Source organism: Triturus cristatus, chromosome 2_1 (assembly GCF_964204655.1).
Source record: "Triturus cristatus chromosome 2_1, aTriCri1.1, whole genome shotgun sequence".
Classification (NCBI taxonomy): Eukaryota; Metazoa; Chordata; class Amphibia; order Caudata; family Salamandridae; genus Triturus; species Triturus cristatus.
In genome coordinates this window covers 791,259,343-791,278,470 of record NC_140581.1, presented here as the reverse complement: position 1 = coordinate 791,278,470, position 19,128 = coordinate 791,259,343, and positions in this window count along the sequence as shown.

The following is a 19,128-nucleotide window of genomic DNA, read 5'->3' as shown; positions in this document are numbered from 1 at the left end:
GCAGGATAGTTTATACCAGCCACAAGAAGTTGTTTGAAAATAAAGAGAAAAAGAAAGCAACATTTGACTGTGTTTATTTTAGTCAGCCAGGAAGAGACACCCAGTCGCTTCAAAGGGACCTACTGAGAAACTAGAGAATGCACGTTTCTGGAATCTAGTCCAAGAATGACAGGTTTCTTCTGGTATGCTTGGAGCCGGAGCTTTACGAACTAGTATTACCCCGCTAAGTTTAGCGCGCTGTGGAGAAGACCGGCTCTGACAGAGCGCGCGGCACGAAGCGTTCATGTATATTTGTTCACATTCTGGTTCTGAACGTGCTCTGGTTGTCACAACATAGGTCTGTTGACATACCATAGTAGCAATCCCCGTGCTCTGGCAAAGCTAGTTTACCGATTGTCTTTAGCTATGTCAATATTTAGCCATAACGATTTTTAGTGAGTGACGTTGGTAGCTGTTAAAAAACATGTATTTATAGTCGCAGATTATCAGCCTACTTAATTAAGAGGCCGGTGTGTTGTCATCATTGAGCCCCGCGCGCGCGGCGCTGTTCAAACAAACAACGCTGGGATAGGTCGATAGGACTGCGTCTGCTTAAGCCAACGACGCACAATATGGCGGACGTTTACAATACAAGCGGTGCTTCTTTTTCCCACTTTGTACATAAAATGAAAGGAAGAGTACTTTCCTTGGCTAATTATGTGACTGGCCTGTAAACTGATGCTGTGGGGGTGGGGGGAGGTGGTCACTTTGTCCAACATTTCTTACCCTCAGCAGTCAATTAGTTGACCCATTTTCTAATTGCTCTACTTTATTTTCATTTGAATTGTTATTTTTTCAAAAGAACTTACAGCAAGTTATAAAAAGAACTAATGTCAAAGAAAATAGATTGCCTAATACAGAGTTCACCCAATCTTGGTGTCTCCTTGTTGCTCTCACATGTACTCTTCTTCAGCACTATGATGAGCACGAGTTTAAGATCAGGCTTTCATCACTGAATTAGATGTTTATTTTGGGATATCTGTTAAAGAAGTGTTAGGTCAGTGGCATAAAAAAGATTTTATGTTATAAAAAAAGATCTAATGTGTACTAAGGCAACAAAAAAAATGTCACCCTGCCCACAGTAGTGTAGTAAAATACATGTATATTAAAGTGGTGTGCGGTGGGGGGGGCACAGACCCCTGTGCCCATGAGCCAAAAGCATGGCGGTGGAAGAGCCACAGAAAGGTCGAGCCAGATTCCAGGTTCAGGCTCAGTTCGAGGCTCTCTTTGATCCTCAAGCCCTAATCGAGCCAAGCCCTCGTGTGGCTTCTGCCTGTCACCACACAAGATTTAAACACAAGGCATTGTGATGTAAAAATGGGTAACAGACAGAGGTACCCGTTAGATGCTGACCAGAAAGCCTGGGTTCAATCCCAGCTTCCTGTCTTCAACAAATTGTGTGATCCTTGACAAATATTTTATTTCACCAAGCCTTTTTATTCATTGTATGTGCAGTCTGCAAAAACCTCCTGTGTTTGATTTAATAAACTATTGTGTTATTGCGTGATAATAAGAATCTAGGCCACGGGGCGTGGCCAAGCGCGGATCGAAGATGGCCGCGTAGTGTGAAGCTCCACTAATTGTCCCTGCCCCGTGTCTATCCTGAAGAAAGATCCGCTCCGTCCGACGATGGCCCCGGGTGTCTGAAAAGCAGCGATTCCCAACCCGCCCACCCCGGTTCGTCTAGTTAGTCGGACGCGGGAGATATCATCCCCGGAGAGTTGCGGCCTGCTGGGTGACTGCAAGCCGGGACCCACATTGACTGGTGACTCCGGAAGAGGGGTCCGGCTGGTCTGACACCATCGCACGGTGGCGCCGTATCCTTAAGGTGCCACCGCGATTACCCTGAGGCAGAGCAGCGAGGAAGCAACTGAGGCCCGCGGCGGTGATCGGGGACCCGAGCAATGGATCCAGTAAAGGCGGGTGGGCGCAATTGTTTGAGCAGGCATACAGCGCGACCGCCGCAAGTCTTTTAATGGCGGTGGCATGCTTCTGACACTGGTAGTCTTCCCTCTGCCCACCTCATCGGTGCTAACCTCTGCCACACACCCGGGTCAGCATCTGCCCTGCAGTGCCCATTTCTGGCTCGTCAGTGACTTGTAGTGACCCCCCCCAGAGGTCCAGGGGGGCGTGAGAGGGCTGGTGGCCCTCTGTACTTCATCCTGGGACCTAGACAGCACAAAGCCCGAGAAGCTGTGGTGAATTTCCCAGAGGGTCAGTGGAGGTCGCACGGCTGGGCATATTGGCATATAGCTCCCTTGGTGCTCATGTCTACCTGGACGGTTGTTCCCCGAAGTTGCAGCTGCTGCTAAGGACCGATTTGAGTGGCCCATCTCCCAGGTGGGAGCCGGAATTGGTGCTGGATCTCCTGGTGCCCGAGCATTGCAATTGGTTTCCTGGCCGGTTGGGTCCACTGTTGTGTGCTGTAAGAGGCGGTGCTTCAGCCTACCCGAGTACCCCGGGCCAGTTGGGAGCATACTCTGGACACTACAATGGACCATACCAAAGGCTCCGGGTGCCGTGGGACGAAACCGGTGCAGACCAACAAATTGGCTCGTTACACTGTTTCTAAGGACACACAGCAGAACCGGCTGTCCAGAGATGCCACCCAAAGGAACCTGGGGGAAGAGGAACAGGAACTTTTGCTTAAGGATGTTATGGAGGCTATTACTGGAGTCAAAACCTCGTTTGGGCACAAAATGGACTCTATAGCGATTGACATCAACCTTATTAGGGCCTACCTGGGGAAGCTCAACGAAAAAGTCAAACAGGTAGAAATAACGCCCTCAAGTCTCGTTGCCGATGTCACGCAACTGCAAGGGGAGGTCCGCGAACTCCAGGACTCCCGCAAGCTCGCAGACCTCAAGTTGGATGACTACGAAGGCCATCTTCGGCGCAATAATATCCGCATTCTAGGTGTTCCGGAGAAATCGGAGAGGCAATCCCCTGACCTGTTTGTTGAAGACCTTATTCTTAAACACTTGCAACCCAAAGGCCTTAGTACATTTTTTGTTATCGAATGAGCTCACAGGGTCCCGGGCGGCCGTCCCAAACCGGGCACTTCCCCGCGGCCCATGCTGGCTCGGGTCTTGAACTTTCGTGACAGAGATGTTATTCTCCAGAACTCCAGAGCAGGGGCCCCCCTTTGTTATGAAAATGCTGACATCTCCTTTTTTCCGGACTTCACACAGAGAGTGCAGAGGCAAAGGAGGTCATTCCTTTCTGTGAAGCGTGACCTTAGAGAGAGGGGCCTGAAATACTCAATGCTGTTCCCGGCACGCCTCCGGGTTGAGACGGAGGGAAGAGCGTGGTTCTTCAACCAACCTGAAGCGGTGGCAGAATGGATCGAATATCGTGGAACGAGGAGCCCGACGGATCGCGGCGCCGGGGAGAATGCGGACACCAGACCTGCTTGAGATAAGAGACTTGAGGACGGCATCCTTTGAACTGATTAACAGGAATTTGATATGGGGTGGGCCTGGGAGGGTGGGGTATTTGTTTCTGATTGTTGGGGCTGGTGGATTCATATGGTTTTGAGTAGTAGGGGCGCTACATGTGACATGGATAGGGGTGGGGACACGGAGCACACTATTTCCCCCTTCTTTCTTCCCTTTTTGGATTCTTTCTAGGACGACAGGCACTCTTCAAGTTTTCGATGTGCAGTTGTAGGCCCAGAGTGCAGGGCAGCGGGGCGGGTGGTTGTGGGGCCGGGGTGTTTTGTTATGTTTTCATTGTATTCATGATCTCAGCAACGTCTATTATGATCTTAGTAGGGGAAGTAGGCACACATATTGCACTCTACGTAAAGGAGGTGAGGAGAATTTTCAATTGGTCATGGCTGCACGTGGGGGCGGTGGAATTCAACTGTTGAGCTGGAATGTCAATGGGTTGGGGGACTAGATACAGCGCGGTGTGGTCCTCCAATACCTCAAGCGTCATGCCCCTGATGTTATCATGCTTCAGGAAAAACACCTTATTGGGAATGCTTGCAAGGCCTTACATTGGGAGGGTTACATATTGTTGGCACATGCAGGATTTACCTCTAGTTCGTGAGGGGTGGGTATCATGGTGAAGAAATCATTTCCCCTTATGGTGAATAAGACCTGGACAGATGATCGAGGACGATACGCTGGGGTTTCGGGAATATGAGAGGGTCAGTCTATTACGTTGTTGTCGGTTTATGTGCCACCCGGCCTACAAGCCACAACCTTTAGGGATCTTGGGGCACTGTTGTTGACCATCCCGGAGGGTTTGTTCATGTTGGGAGGAGATCTGAACCCTGTAGTCTCGGGAACACTGGACCGCCATCCTCCCCGGGTGGTCGGTTCCACGTCTTGCTGGCTCCCTGACTTCCTTGACACCATGGGTTTGGTAGATGGTTGGCGGTTCTATCACATGAACACAGTGCAACACACCTTCCACTCCGGGGCCCATGGGAGCCTATCATGCATAGACTACTTCCTTGTCCCCGCGTCCCAAATTGCTCACATTCAGGAGGTAAAACATCTAGCTAGAGGCATCTCTGACCACTCACCGGTTTGGCTACATATGGTCCCTAGCTATAGCCAGGTGGCCCCCATTAACCCGTGTTATTTCCGCAATCCTAAAATTCGCAAGGAACTCCTCGCGGCCATAGATAACTACTTTACCGATAATGAGGGCTCTGTGGAATCCCCACAGATCCTGTGGGAAGCCTTCAAAACTGTGATGCGGGGTCAGGCTCTTTCTTTAATTACGGGGACGAGGAAGGAACGTCGTAGGGACATGGAAGCCATTGATACGGAGATTAGTCATCTGGAGGCGGACCTGACTTCAGGCGCCACATCCGATAAACTTCACCATCTCGCTCTCAAACAACAGGAATTTAGAGCATTAGCTACAGACCAGGCAAAAGCCCTGGGGAGGGCAGCACTGGGGCGGCTATACAAGGTGAGAGACAAGGCCAGGAAACTGCTTGCTTGGTTGGATACGAAGGAGTGGGCCAGCCGACTGGTGCCCGAGCTCAATGGGCAGGTGGGTGGGACCCTTACGGAGCCCCAAGAAATTGTGGACAGGTTTGCGGCCCATTTTGGCATTGTCTACACCTCAGTGACTTCTTACTCGGTGGAGGACTCTCGCCAGATGTTGACTGACATAACATTGCCCAAGCTGTCGGTTACTGACTGCGAATTCTTAAATAGTGCCATCTCCACTGAGGAAGTGGCAACAGCAATCAGATCCCTCAATTCCGGTAAAGCTAACGGTCCTAATGGGTTGCCGATTGAGCTCTACAAACTCAAGCCAGACAGGCTGGCCCCTTATCTCAAGAGAATGTACGAAGATGCCAGAGCCAATGGGTGCCTACCCAAAGACCAGAGGACGGCAACCATAATCACCATTCACAAGGAGGGGCAGCCCAAAGAGGAGTGTGGATCATACCGGCCGATCTCCCTTCTAAACGCAGAGCCTAAGATCATGGCTAAACTGCTGGCTAACCGGCTGATCACGGTGATTGAGGCACTGGTCCATCCAGACCAATCGGGTTTTATTCCGCATCGGAATACGGCACTTATTCTTCGTAGAGTGCACGGCGTTCCGGGCAGGGCGGCCTCCATCCTAGAACCAGCTAGTGTAGTCTCTCTCGATGCCACCATGGCATTCAACACCATTGAGTGGCTGTATCTTTGGGCAGTGCTGGAGAAGATGGGGTTCGGCCCAGAATATATTCAATGGGTACAGTTACTATATGCTCGGCCTCTTGCTCAAGTAGTAGTCAATAATAAGAAATCAGCAACCTTTGAGTTGAGCCGCGGGACCCGGCAGGGATGTCCTTTGTCCCCCCTACTGTTTGCCCTAGCGCTGGAACCATTAGCGGCCTGGATCCGCAGGGATCCAATGATCCGGGGGATGCGTTGGACGCCGGAGTGGGAGGACCGCATCTCCCTCTACGCAGATGATATTTTATTGTATCTGACTGCTCCGAGGCGGTCCTTGATTGTGGCACTGGATATCCTCACTGCTTTCGGTCGATTTTCCGGGTATTCGATTAACTAGAGTAAGTCTCTGCTTTTTGTGGTGGCGGGGGTGCTGCCGGTCCCACCGAAGGGGTGTCCAATACAAATACGCACTGACAGCTTTCAGTACCTGGGAATCTTTCTTTCCCTGGATCCTTCACTTCGTTATACCCAGAATTTACGTCCCCCTTTGATCAGGCTGCGAAAAGACATACTTCATTGGAAGTCGCTTCCCCTTTCCCTACTGGGAAAGGCGGCCCTTTTTAAGATGATGTATTTGCCTCGGTTTCTGTATGTTTTACAGAACTCCTTGGACCCAGTCCCGGCTTCATATTTCAGGGCAGTAAAGGGCCTCCAGCGAGATCTATTGTGGGAAGGAAAGCCACGCATCGCTCTTGGTAACCTCTCCCTGAATTGGTATGATGGTGGTATTGGCCTCCCCGATATTAAAAAATATTATTGGGTGGCTCACCTAGCCTCCATCAATCACGGTACGTACGCCCATCCCGAAGATCCAGGCTATAACATGGACAGATGGTTGCTTTCTGGTGGGAACTACAATAGAGCTCTTTATTCCTAACCGTGACATTTTCCACTTACGGGCCCCACCAGGCACTCTGTACATGTGTGGCACGCAGCCTCTAAGGGCCTGGGTTGGGATCGAAGACTTACCCTTGCGACACCACTATGGGACTTGGAACAGCTGGGTAGTTTGTGGAAAAGTAAGGGGTTTGACAAATGGGACCTAATAGGCCTTTCACACATTGGTGACCTATGGGACAAGACAGACGTTAACATTCTCGGCACTGCAGAAGCAATTTGACTTGGCTGACTCGGAGTACTTCCCCTATATGCAGGTTAGGCATACCCTGGGATCCAGTTTGCAGCGTGGAACTGCCCCTCCCGACTCCTCCCCATTGGAAGATAGAGTTTTAGACGGTCGCATTCCAGACAGGACTATCTCGCTAATATACAAAAAGCTCATTAATAACATGCCAGATCCTCTCCAGGCACTTCGAGAGAAATGGTCCAAAGATGGTAATGAAATGGATGACGAGGAATGGCAGGATGCCGTGTCCTCGCCCAGAGTAGTTGCTATACCTGCTCGCCTCCGACTGGTCCAGCTTATAATCCTCCATAGGGTGTATGTGACTGGACCTCAGCTTGTACGGATGGGGAGATCGGATGGGAGTGAGTGCAGACGGGGATGCGGCCAGGAGGCCACTTTTATGCATATAATTTGGAAATGCGACTCCATACAATCTTACTGGTGCCTCATACTCGACACCATTAATGCAGTCTTGTCCACACATCTTCGACTAGAAGCCCACAGATGCTTATTGAATATATGGGAGCCGAATGACCTTAATACCTACATGATACTGTGGGCTATTTTGAGGCTTATGATTGCCAAGAGAAATATTGCTCAGCGTTGGGGGGCATTACTCCCGCCTACAGTGCGAGACTGGGAGAAAGACTTGGACTTGTCAATGTTCCGGGAGAAAACAGTGTTTGTGTCCCGAGGGTGCCCTAAGAAGTGGACTCGAATATGGGGTTTGTGGAATGCCTACCGGGGGATATATGTCAACCTCCCCTTGCTACATGTAATGAGGAGCCTCCTTCGCCCTAGACTTTCCAGGCTATATTCTGTAATGATTCCTATTGCCTATTGTAGTCATGAAGTAAGATTCATCCCTCATCTGTAATGTGATTGTAATGCTGAGTTTGTTAATAAAAAGTATTTTAAAAAAAAAGAATCTAGGCCACATATACAGTGCAAATGACAGATAACTTGCCTATTAGTGCACCAGTGGCAAAGTGGTCAGTGTGGGGGACATGAATATATTTATGCACATGTTTAAAAACGATTACTTTTTATTAATGCCTGTCAACCTAGTAGTATCATCTGATTTACGTAGGAGAAGTGCTTCTGCATGTTGATAAAATGTAGATGTTTGAATTTTGAAGTGAATTTTACATATTTTGATACGATGTTTGTTGTGTGATTTACATGCCAAAACCTTTCAGGGCTCGGCTTGTTCATTGACTCTTTGAGCCAAGCCAGACCCTTGGCTTAGCCCTGACTCATCTCTCCCTGCTAATTTCTTGCCTCTTCCCCCTCTACCACAGCACCATTGATAGTTTCGTACCAGTGTGTGTGTAGAGATGATGTCGGCACATTTTAGCTCCCCTTTCTCTTTTTTTTTTTTTTTATTGAGCAGAATTAAGAACCTTACATTGGCAAAAAATTGATTTAGCATTGGATATAGTTACATAAAACTCATAGGATCAACTACTTTCAAAAAAGTACATCAAGCGTTTTAGAATTACATCCTTAGAAAACATGCCAAAAAAACATCAAAACTAGTCAAAGTGCTCATAATAAAGTACAGTGCATTCCGGGCCTTTAAAATATCAGATCCCCTTGTAATACACATATGAATCTAATTTATAATTCTTTTGAGATCTCCTATTCCTTTAATATTACATTCATTATAACATCTAATCTCAAAATAATAATCCATCTGGAAGAGAAGAGTACAAAATCGCTCTTCATTTCAAAGTACTGTGCATTTGGTTCCCATAAAATGCTTTCCTTGGATGCATCCCAATGGACTTAGTCCAAAACTTAATTCTATGACCCACTCAGATCCCCGATCCAATCCATACCTAAAAACAAATATACAAAGTATAATCAATAAAGTGTGGTGCTTTTAATAATTCTATAGTTGTCGTATTTATACAATCTAGCCTGAGTCAGGTACTTGACTTACTACTTTATCCATATGCTTCCACACAACTGCAAATCTTTTTAAGGCACCTACCCTTTTTGCATATGCTTCCTCAAATGTTTTGGTACAAATCATTTTATTATACAAGTTTAGAAAGTCTGGGACTTTAGTTGTCCTTTAATTCTGTAGAATCAGGGACGTGCCATTAGAGAGGATATTATTATAAATCAGCCGCGGTCCATGCAGGTAACAGCGGTGGGGCGGTTTAAGGCGGGATTTCGAGGGACGATGCCAAGGGAAAATTAATTATTTATTTAATTTTCCCTCGCCATCGTCCCTCGAAATCCCCCCTTACCCAGCCCCACCGCTGTTACTTGCATGGACCGCGGCTGCTATACATGCTTCCTCTCCTTTAGAGATTAGGGAGTTTTGTCTCTGTCTTACTACACCAAAAAGTGCTATTTTCACCTCTGGTTGTAATTTTCTCTGTAAGCCATCACTTAGGGTGGAAAAGACTTTCTCCTAAAACTGGGCTAATGCCGGGCAGGTGAAAAAAATATGAAGACAGCCCCCTTGGTCCAATTGATGGCACCGAAAGCATCAAGCCTCTATTCCTGGGTACATTTTATGTAATGCTCTTGGAGTATAGTAGGACATCCAGCATGATAAAAGTGATATTCTTTTAAAATTAGCAGCTCTTAAAGCCTTGATGACATAGTGCGAAATCACCGTCCACTCAGAATCTGAGAAAGTGCATTGTGTTTCTTGGGTAATTCTATCCAAAAAACGTGTTACTGTGGAGCATCCCCCTATGGCTCCGTAAAAGCCTATACCAATTTCCCACCCACTTAGCTTGGTTATAAAGAAGCAGCAAATATCGACGCTGTGACAACACTGGATGGGGGGTGATAATTTTTTATCAGTTGCATAATTTGGAGATACCCTAAGAAGAAGAGCTTGCACCAAACTCCACACCTATCCTGGATCTCCTGCCAATTTACTGACCTTCCCCCTACTATAAAATGACGAGTTTCTTAAAGCCCTTACTTTCCCAGAACTTTATCTGACTATTTTGAATAAACAGGCCCATAAACAGGCCCAGATGTTTGCATTTTGAAAGCTTCAAATACTCATCTCCAACGGTATATTCCTCGATGGAATAAAATGACCGAAGTCTGACCCCATACTCCTTTAGTGTCTTATATCTAGTTTTCTTTGGGAGCTTGGTGGTCTTAATAGAATCCAGGATCTGAGATGCTGCTTCCTGCACCATTTTGTCCAAAATAAAGCTGTCCAAAGAACCCTCTTATCAAATGAGTGATTATATCCAAAAAGAAGCTTCATAATAAGTACAAGCTTGAGGGCGTGCCAACCCCCCTTAGCTGATGACTAGTTGAAGCACTGAAAGTTTTACCCTCGAGGACTTCTTGCTCCAAATAAATTGGCGAAAGATTGCTTCTAATTCTTTAATATACAACATATTGAATTTAATCGGGACATTTGTAAAAAGAAAATGTAATAATTGTAGAATAGACATTTTTATAAGAGCAACTCGGCCAATTAACGTAAGCAGGAGAAGTGTCCATCTATCAAGGAAGTTTCTGATCTTGGTAAGCATTGTCCCAAAATTAAATGTAAACAGCTCTCCATAACGATTATTAACATATATCCCCAAGTATCGAATTGGATCAGAGGAACAAGCTTGGCTCTGAAGATTGCGCGGAAGGGTTTGACACCTAGACTTAAATAAGAGGAATTCAGTTTTATTTTGATTGATTTTATAACCCCCAATTGATTCAAGCGGAGCAAATTCAGCCAGCATTATTTAAATATTCTGCTCTTCAGGTCTAAGATATAGAATAATATCGTCTGCAAACAGTTTTAATTTGGGCATGCCTTCTATTGGTGCTTTTATTTCCTCGTTGTTCCTAATCCTAGCCGCGAGTTGTATAACAAAAAGTGAACGGCAGAGGAGATGTCAACCTTCCCAACTGTACGAGAATTAATAAAACTTGAGCCTGGGCCCCTTGATATAGGTCCCTTAACAAATTAATTGTTAATATTGGGAACCACATCCTTCTAAGGACATAAAAAAGAATCTCCCAAATTACAAGATCAAATGCTTTTTTAGCATCAACCGTCATTATTAGTGCGAGTATTTGGTTGATGTTAAAATAATCAAGTGCTTGGACTAAAAACCCTGTGTTTGATGACATTGATCTCTTTGCCACAAATCCTGTCTGATCCTTATGGATCTCCTTCTGCGCTATTAGAGAGAACCGATTCACCCAAACTTTTCATCAATGTTTTATAGTCAACATTCAACAGGCTGATCAGCCTGTACACATTGACATCTTTGGGGTTCTTACTCATGAAGTTAAAAAGCTCGGCCAAGAATGGTATTAGTTTATCAGAAAATGCTTTATAAAACTCAGTGGGAAGGCCGTCATTGCCACAGGCCTTCCCACTGGTCATTGAGGTGACGACACGTGGAATTTCTCCAGCTGTAATTTCAGCTGTTATTTCCTCTGCCTGGATATTAGTTAGTTGAGGAAGCTTGGTGCCATAAAAGTATTGATTCATCTCCTCATTTGATGTCATATATTTTGTTGCATAAGCTTATGATAATGATCTAGAAAGATTTTTGGAATCTTTTCCTTATCTGCAACCAAGACCACAGTCCCTGGTACTTCCAATTCTGTTATTACTGCGGCCTCCTGCTTAACTCTGGTTGACCAAGCAAGTAATTTCCCCACAATCTGACTTTCCTCATATACGCGCTGCTGGAACATCCGTGAGCTGTTTATCTCTTCAAAATGAAAAATTCTCTTAACTTTTGCTTAGTCTTGGTTAAGTGCTGCTCGGCTACAGAACACTGTCCCAAACTACTATTTCTCTGTATTAGAGCTGAATCAACTGCCTGTTGGAGTTCTGCAATGAAGCCATTCGAGTTTTAGATTGTGAGGCTGCGAAAGCCAACATCTGCTCTTGCATTGTGGCCTTAAAGGAGGCCTAGACAGAAAAAAGTGCTGCGGTTTCCTTATTCTCCTGGAAGAATACTTTAATCCATTTTTTGTATCCTCCTCCCCTAGAGGATTCGAGAGGAGGAGACTATCAATCTGCCACCTGAGCTTCTCCCTCCTCCTTGCCTCTATTTCGATTTCCATTATAACTAGTGAGTGATCTGAGAATGAATTCGCCCCAATTTCTGCATCTAGTCAGTTAATATGACGAGAAATAAGAAAAACATCATTGCACGAGGCTGACTGAAATTGGTGAGAGTAGCAGGTAAGCTTATGTGTGAGCCGTATGCCAAGGATCGATTAGTTGATAATCCTGCTTCATGAAGTCCAAATCTCTTTTAGTCTTGGGCTTCAATTGTTTTTTTTTTGTTGGAAGTGTCCTTTTTTAGATCTTGAATAAAGTTGAAATTCCTCCCTAATATTAGAAGGCCCACTGCCCCTCTAGTCAGCTCATTCATCTTCATAATAGCTTTGGAATCATCTACTATCGGGGCGTAGTAGTTCACAAAATTAAAGAACATCCCATTCACCCCAGCAAGAACACATATCCACCTTCCCTGGGGGTCTCTCAAAACTTGAGAGATTTCCCAATCGATCTCTTGCCCAAAGCAGATAGCTACCCCTCTTATTGCCTGCCCGGCAGAGGCACAGTACGCCTGAGAAAAATATTTAGGGATAAAAAGTTTTGGTGTATTTGTTTTTAGATGGGTTTCCTGAAGAAGTAAAATTTGAGGAGAAAGAGAAGTTAACCATCTAATCAATCCACCATATTTTTGCTTGTTAGAGACAGCATTAAAGTTAACTGAAACTATACGTACTTTAAGAGCCATCCTGCCTCGAGGGTAAGACCAGCAAGCAACATTTTGGAATTAAAGCTTCTACATAAAAATCCATATTTATTTTAACTATTTGCTCTTCTTTCTCACAATAACTTTTCCCACTATGATAATGATCTTTTTTCATTATTGCTCCCAAATGTGCCCTCCAGCCCCTATCTCCTTCACCCTAACCCTTGCCAAACCCTGTGTCCCTCCCAACCCAGGCAATTGGGGAGATGCCCATCATACCCCTTGTCTCCTTCCCCTGGTTGGACCTTAGATTGAGTGCCATGGTGTCGCACCCTGAGTGGATTGCCCCTTTCCCCTCAAGACATTTTGAAAAACATTCCTGGATATCGGTGCATCTTTAATGTGAAATCACCAACTATATTGGTCCAAAGTGGGTGTGTTTCAAAGACAACCACAAAGTAGGGTATAGATTCTCAAGCAACTTTTCAAAATGTACATCAGTCATTTTTGCCTCGACGCAGTGTCCTGAATTGGCCTGCGATTATGCTCGGCAAAGCGCTGCTATTTAGCACACACTTTCACTAAGAACAATTTCTTGTGACTGATCTCTTGAAATGATATATAGCTATATTAAAAGAGAGAAATTCCTATTATTTAAAAATGCCTAACACTGCACATCTTCATTACAGTTTCTATACGAGCTTTCTTCAGGTGGCTGGATTTAGGTATTGTGGTTTGGTACGACTTAACTGTACTACATTACAGTACTGTTTGGAATATACAATTATATGCCTCCAAAGAAACCAGAAATTAGGATTATGGGAACATTTGATCATGAAGTACAGATAACCTTGTATGTGCTGTTTTCGTGGTGTACTCACAAGGATATTGTTAAACCACCCATGTCTCTGCAGAACCAAATATCACTGCACGAAGCAAGAAATATGAGAAGTAGTCTTCCATAATTATATTTTTAGTGCCTTTTTTTTGTTGAGTTTTATATAGCGCAAACTAGACCCGAAGATATCAGGTATAAGAGCGCCTTACATAGCACCAGTTTCGTTACACAAGGACACATTCATTTTTGATAGGCACGGGGAGATTAAGTGATTTGCCCAGAATCACAGGATGTTGAGCTTCGGGGCCGAGACTCAAACCCGGTTCCCCAGCTTCGACATCGACCGCTCTAGCAGTAAGGCTACATTGTTTCCTCTGTATTAAACTTCCAACCAACAAGGGTGGCCGAGAGTGCCAAATGCATTGGACAGCTATGTCCTACAACCCCGGCCATGCATGGCCTTGTACAGCAGGGGTTAGCTTCAGGGTCTGGATATGGGGACAGGCCTGTGCCTAAGAAGGTATGGGCCGTTAATGACCAGCACCTGCTTTGCATGGCCCCTGGGTCATGCACCCAACCCGCTATGGGCAGCCAACCCAGACAGTGCATGACTAGTGCCTAGTTTTAAGCCAGGCCCTGTGCCTAACCCGCCACAGAAAGCCAACCCCACTGTGCATGGACTAATGCAATTTATGGTGCAACACTATTGCTAATGGACAACGAGGTTCGCAAAAGGGTCTGGACGGTGCTCAGTATAAGGAGAACAGTCAACTCCTGTTGCCCCGGTCAGGGCCTACACCCATTCCTCTATGGATGGCAAAAAGCTGCAGTGCAAGCCCAGGGCCTCTGGCCTTTGGCTAAGCCCCTTGCTAAACATGGCCTCTGGTCATGAACACTGGGGAGGTGTCTGCAGGGTCGCTCCTGTGGCCAAACCCCTAACAGTGTCTGTTGTACCATAACACATTGCAGTGATGTATGGACTGCATGGTACCTTTAAGAGTTTGCTATGAGCGAGGGAGCTTCTGCTTTGCTGAGCGAGCACACTTGTCAAAAGTAAATGCATTCCGGTTGCTATGTTTCCTTTTACGTTACTGCTTTATGGACTATGCTGCAGTCCTGCATCGGTTGCTCAGTCTTCGTTGGGCGTCTGATGCATGAGGACAGGCTGAGGGTGAGCTCCTTATTTATTACCTTGTACTTCACATAATAAATGCTGTACTTATCTTCTCTTGGCTTCCAAAGTCTCTGTATGACATTTGGCGACGAGTTATCAAGAAATTTGAGACTTTTGAGAATTTGGAGCCAACAGCGTACTCCGGATAATCCACACTATCATCTTCATAATTTCACTTGTATAAGCTGTTACCCAGTGACTGCTTCTCCTGTTCTTCCTAGAGCCCATGCAGCCCCAGGCTGCTTTTAGGCAATTTCGAGTGCAGCTTCCTTGTTTCGGCTCCATGTGCTCCGCTTCTTCCACAACACGGGTGAGCCTCCGAGCCAGTATGCGCTTCATATGATTTCTTCAGTTTACATGCTTGTCTTACAAGTAAATACTTAGCTGCCCTATGCACATATGTCCTCCTGGCACTAACTTTACATTTCTGATCGGTTTCTGCTTTAATTATCGATGTTGTGCCAATGCACCTGTATTTCAATCCCTGTGCTAGATTGCTTTAGATAGTTCAAGTTTACAGCAACGTTTCTTTAAAACTGGACAGCTTTTCTTTGAATTTGCTCAAGTGAATGTTGAAATACTTACTGACTTCTCAGAACTGTGTCATTACCTGTATCAACTCATCACTGGATTGTGGCATCTTAAACAATTTGTTTTCAATGGTTTCTAAAAATTTAGCTCAGATCTCACCATTTCTTCAACTTCCTGGCAAGCCTTTGATTAAGTGGAATGCTTGGTTAAGATCTTTTGAGAACTATTGAATAATATTTGGAGCAGATGGCATTGAACCCAAAAGAAAGGCTGCTATTTTGTTTTGTCATTTGGGAAATGAAGGGCAGCAAGTTTTAGATAATTTGCCTGCAGATGTTCCCACATCTGGACAATACAGAGATTCTAATGAGTACTCAGAAGTGATTACAAGCCTTAGAGTCAAATTCTCAGAATAACCTAGAGTTTTATTGAAGAAATTCAATTTTTTCAAGAAGAAACAAACAACTGATGAAACTGTTGAGGAATTCATTTCAGCATATGGGCATTAACTGCTACATACAATTTTGGAGCATCTATTGACATGTACATTCAAGATAAGTTTGTGTATAGCTGCTCTTCAAAAAAGATACGAGAAAGGCTACTCAGTTGCAGAAACCCTCCATTGTCAGAGGTTGTTGATCTGGCCAAAAGCATTGAATGTTCAATAATCTCCAGTCACATGATAGCTCAGGAATCCACTCAGACTTCTTCTCCAATTGTTAATGCTGTGGGGTATTCTGAACATGTTGATGCTGTACAAGTTAAGGTCAAAGTCATTAAGAATGTTCAACATAATACGAACACTTTTAGCCCTTTCTATGCCAAGGGTGTAATGGTGACATACTCTGCCACAGTGGCCACGTGCACAGGACGTAACTGTTACGTCCTCTGCACAGATCCGAGAAATCTCTCTGCTGTATGCAGCAGTGGAATTTTTACAGCCTCAGTAGCATGGGAAGTGCTTCCCCTGCCATTTGTATTGGGAGACCTGGGGGAATGCCAGGTGGAATTAATTTTGTGGCTCCCTGCAGATTCTAGAACCTTACACCACAGAAATGTGAGGATGTGTGTTTTTTATAATCAAAGTTTCAGGTTTGCAAGGCATTCTGGGTAATAAAACGTGGGAAGAGCCATGCAAATCAGCCCAGGCTGGATAGCCTTAGGTTGGCTAGGTTTCCCTGGGTGCTGGCTGAGCTAGGGTCCAAAGTCTAAGGGAACAAAAATGGTAGAACAAGTGTTAATATCATTTTTCTGGGCTCAGGGAGCCTTCACCTGCGTGGTCGGGTCCAGGAGCTCTGATAAGGCCCAAGGAGCCCTGAGCTCCGTCTTCTAGCCTTCAGCCCCACCAAGGGCCCAGAATGGCATTCCATCAGGCCCGGGAAGGCCTCACCTGCTTTGTCTGCATGATAAGATGCCTGCAGGCCCCGGGTCGGAACTCCATCTGGGCCAGGGCCCTCATTGCAGCGCAGTGCCTGATCTGTCGAGAGAGGGGCGATGTGACACCCCAGACGGACGCACAGCATACATTAAGCATAATTCTGATGCCAAAATATCCATTTTCATCTTTTTATTCGAATTACTTCCAATTTAAACGTTTTCATCCATAGTTTTTATCGACACAAGAGAGACGACTATGTTCTTTAAATCCTTAACAACTGCAGACATGCCAATCCAGGCCTTATACTGTAGCGCGGTACATAAGTTTTATCCATTCATTGATCCAAATAACCCAATGCATTTCGGACCTGTTTTCGGCCCTTCGTCAGGGGTACTCTACAATTTAAAAACATTGTTGCCAAAACGTGCATTTTAAATCACTCCAACGCGTCAATATTTACACTGAATTGTACTACTTTTAACTTGTATGCATTAACGTTTTCCCGCTAGAAAAAACCTTAGAGTTATCCCTAGGTAGTTCTCATTTTTCAAACCTTTTGTAATTATGGCCCAATTCGATACCATGACACCCCTTCAAAAACACGTTATTGCCCAACACTTAAGTCACCCCGAACCTTTACCTTCTAGATCAGCTTCCAAAAACGCCTCACAATTAAAGCGCAGGCCTCCGTCTCCCGAATGTTTTCCTAAATCTGTGCTTTCAACACCTGTGCTCTATTTACGCCCTCCTCCTTTTCGTACCTTCCTCCGTTAACCCTATGTCTCCCTTACCATTAGGCAGTCACTTGCTCTTACGTGTTTCTCAACAATCTTTTGTGATGAATTTCGAACGTCGACGTTTTTAACAATAACCTCCACTTTATCTTGCCCTAGTAATCTTATTACGTTCGAAATAAACTCACATTCCAAATCTGTGGCTTGTCATGTTTACCAAAAACCTGATCTACTACATGTCCCACAATCCACTGTTTGTACCCACCTAAAATATAGCGGTACCTAATTTATAAAGCTGATTAATTACTTCTTCCTCCCCCATTGCGCATCAATCCTAACTGCCCGGCCCATCCTTAAGATGACATGTAACGTTAATTCTATACAATTCATATCAACTGTTTGCAAAAGCAGTTATACTTATTCAATGTTCGCACGCGAAGCGTGCATATTAACAAACCCTTCTTGAATTCAAATACAGTTCATTATGTTTAGAAACTGAAAAGTTCAAAGGAACACTGTTTGGTGAAAAGTTATTTTTCTTAGTCTCTCGTATGCCATGAAATCCATTTATTTTCTTCATTGTAAATAACGGGTGTAATTCGTCACAGGGCAGAAAAGTCATAATTGCAAACAAGGGGGGTTTGACGGCATGCACACCTTACATGTCATCTTAAGGATGGGCGGGGCAGTTAGGATTGATGCGCAATGGGGGAGGAAGAAGTAATTAATCAGCTTTATAAATTAGGTACTGCTATATTTTAGGTGGGTACAAACAGTGGATTGTGGGACATGTAGTAGATCAGGTTTTTGGTAAACATGACAAGCCACAGATTTGGAATGTGAGTTTATTTCGAACGTAATAAGATTACTAGGGCAAGATAAAGTGGAGGTTATTGTTAAAAACGTCGACGTTCGAAATTCATCACAAAAGATTGTTGAGAAACACGTAAGAGCAAGTGACTGCCTAATGGTAAGGGAGACATAGGGTTAACAGAGGAAGGTACGAAAAGGAGGAGGGCGTAAATAGAGCGCAGGTGTTGAAAGCACAGATTTAGGAAAACATTCAGGAGACGGAGGCCTGCGCTTTAATTGTGAGGCGTTTTTGGAAGCTGATCTAGAAGGTAAAGGTTCGGGGTGACTTAAGTGTTGGGCAATAACGTGTTTTTGAAGGGGTGTCATGGTATCGAATTGGGCCATAATTACAAAAGGTTTGAAAAATGAGAACTGGGGAGGTGGTTTTGAGCATCAACCTAGGGATAACTCTAAGGTTTTTTCTAGCGGGAAAACGTTAATGCATACAAGTTAAAAGTAGTACAATTCAGTGTAAATATTGACGCGTTGGAGTGATTTAAAATGCAAGTTTTGACAACAATGTTTTTAAATTGTAGAGTACCCCTGACGAAGGGCCGAAAACAGGTCCGAAATGCATTGGGTTATTTGGATCAATGAATGGATAAAACTTATGTACCGCGCTACAGTATAAGGCCTGGATTGGCATGTCTGCAGTTGTTAAGGATTTAAAGAACATAAGTCGTCTCTCTTGTGCCGATAAAAATATGGATGAAAACGTTTAAATTGGAAATAATTCGAATAAAAAGATGAAAATTGATATTTTGGTATCAGAATTATGCTTAATGTATGCTGTGCGTCCGTCTGGGGTGTCACATCGCCCCTCTCTCGACAGATTATATTACTCACGTGGCCTAGGGCGGACCACGGTTGCCGGGCTTGCACGCAATCAAATCCAAAATGGAATAAGAGTTCCGAAAAAAAGAAGACAAAAAGGTGTGCATGCTGTCAAACTCCCCTTGTTTGCAATTATGACTTTTCTGCCCTGTGACGAATTGCACCCGTTATTTACAATGAAGAAAATAAATGGATTTCATGGCACACGAGAG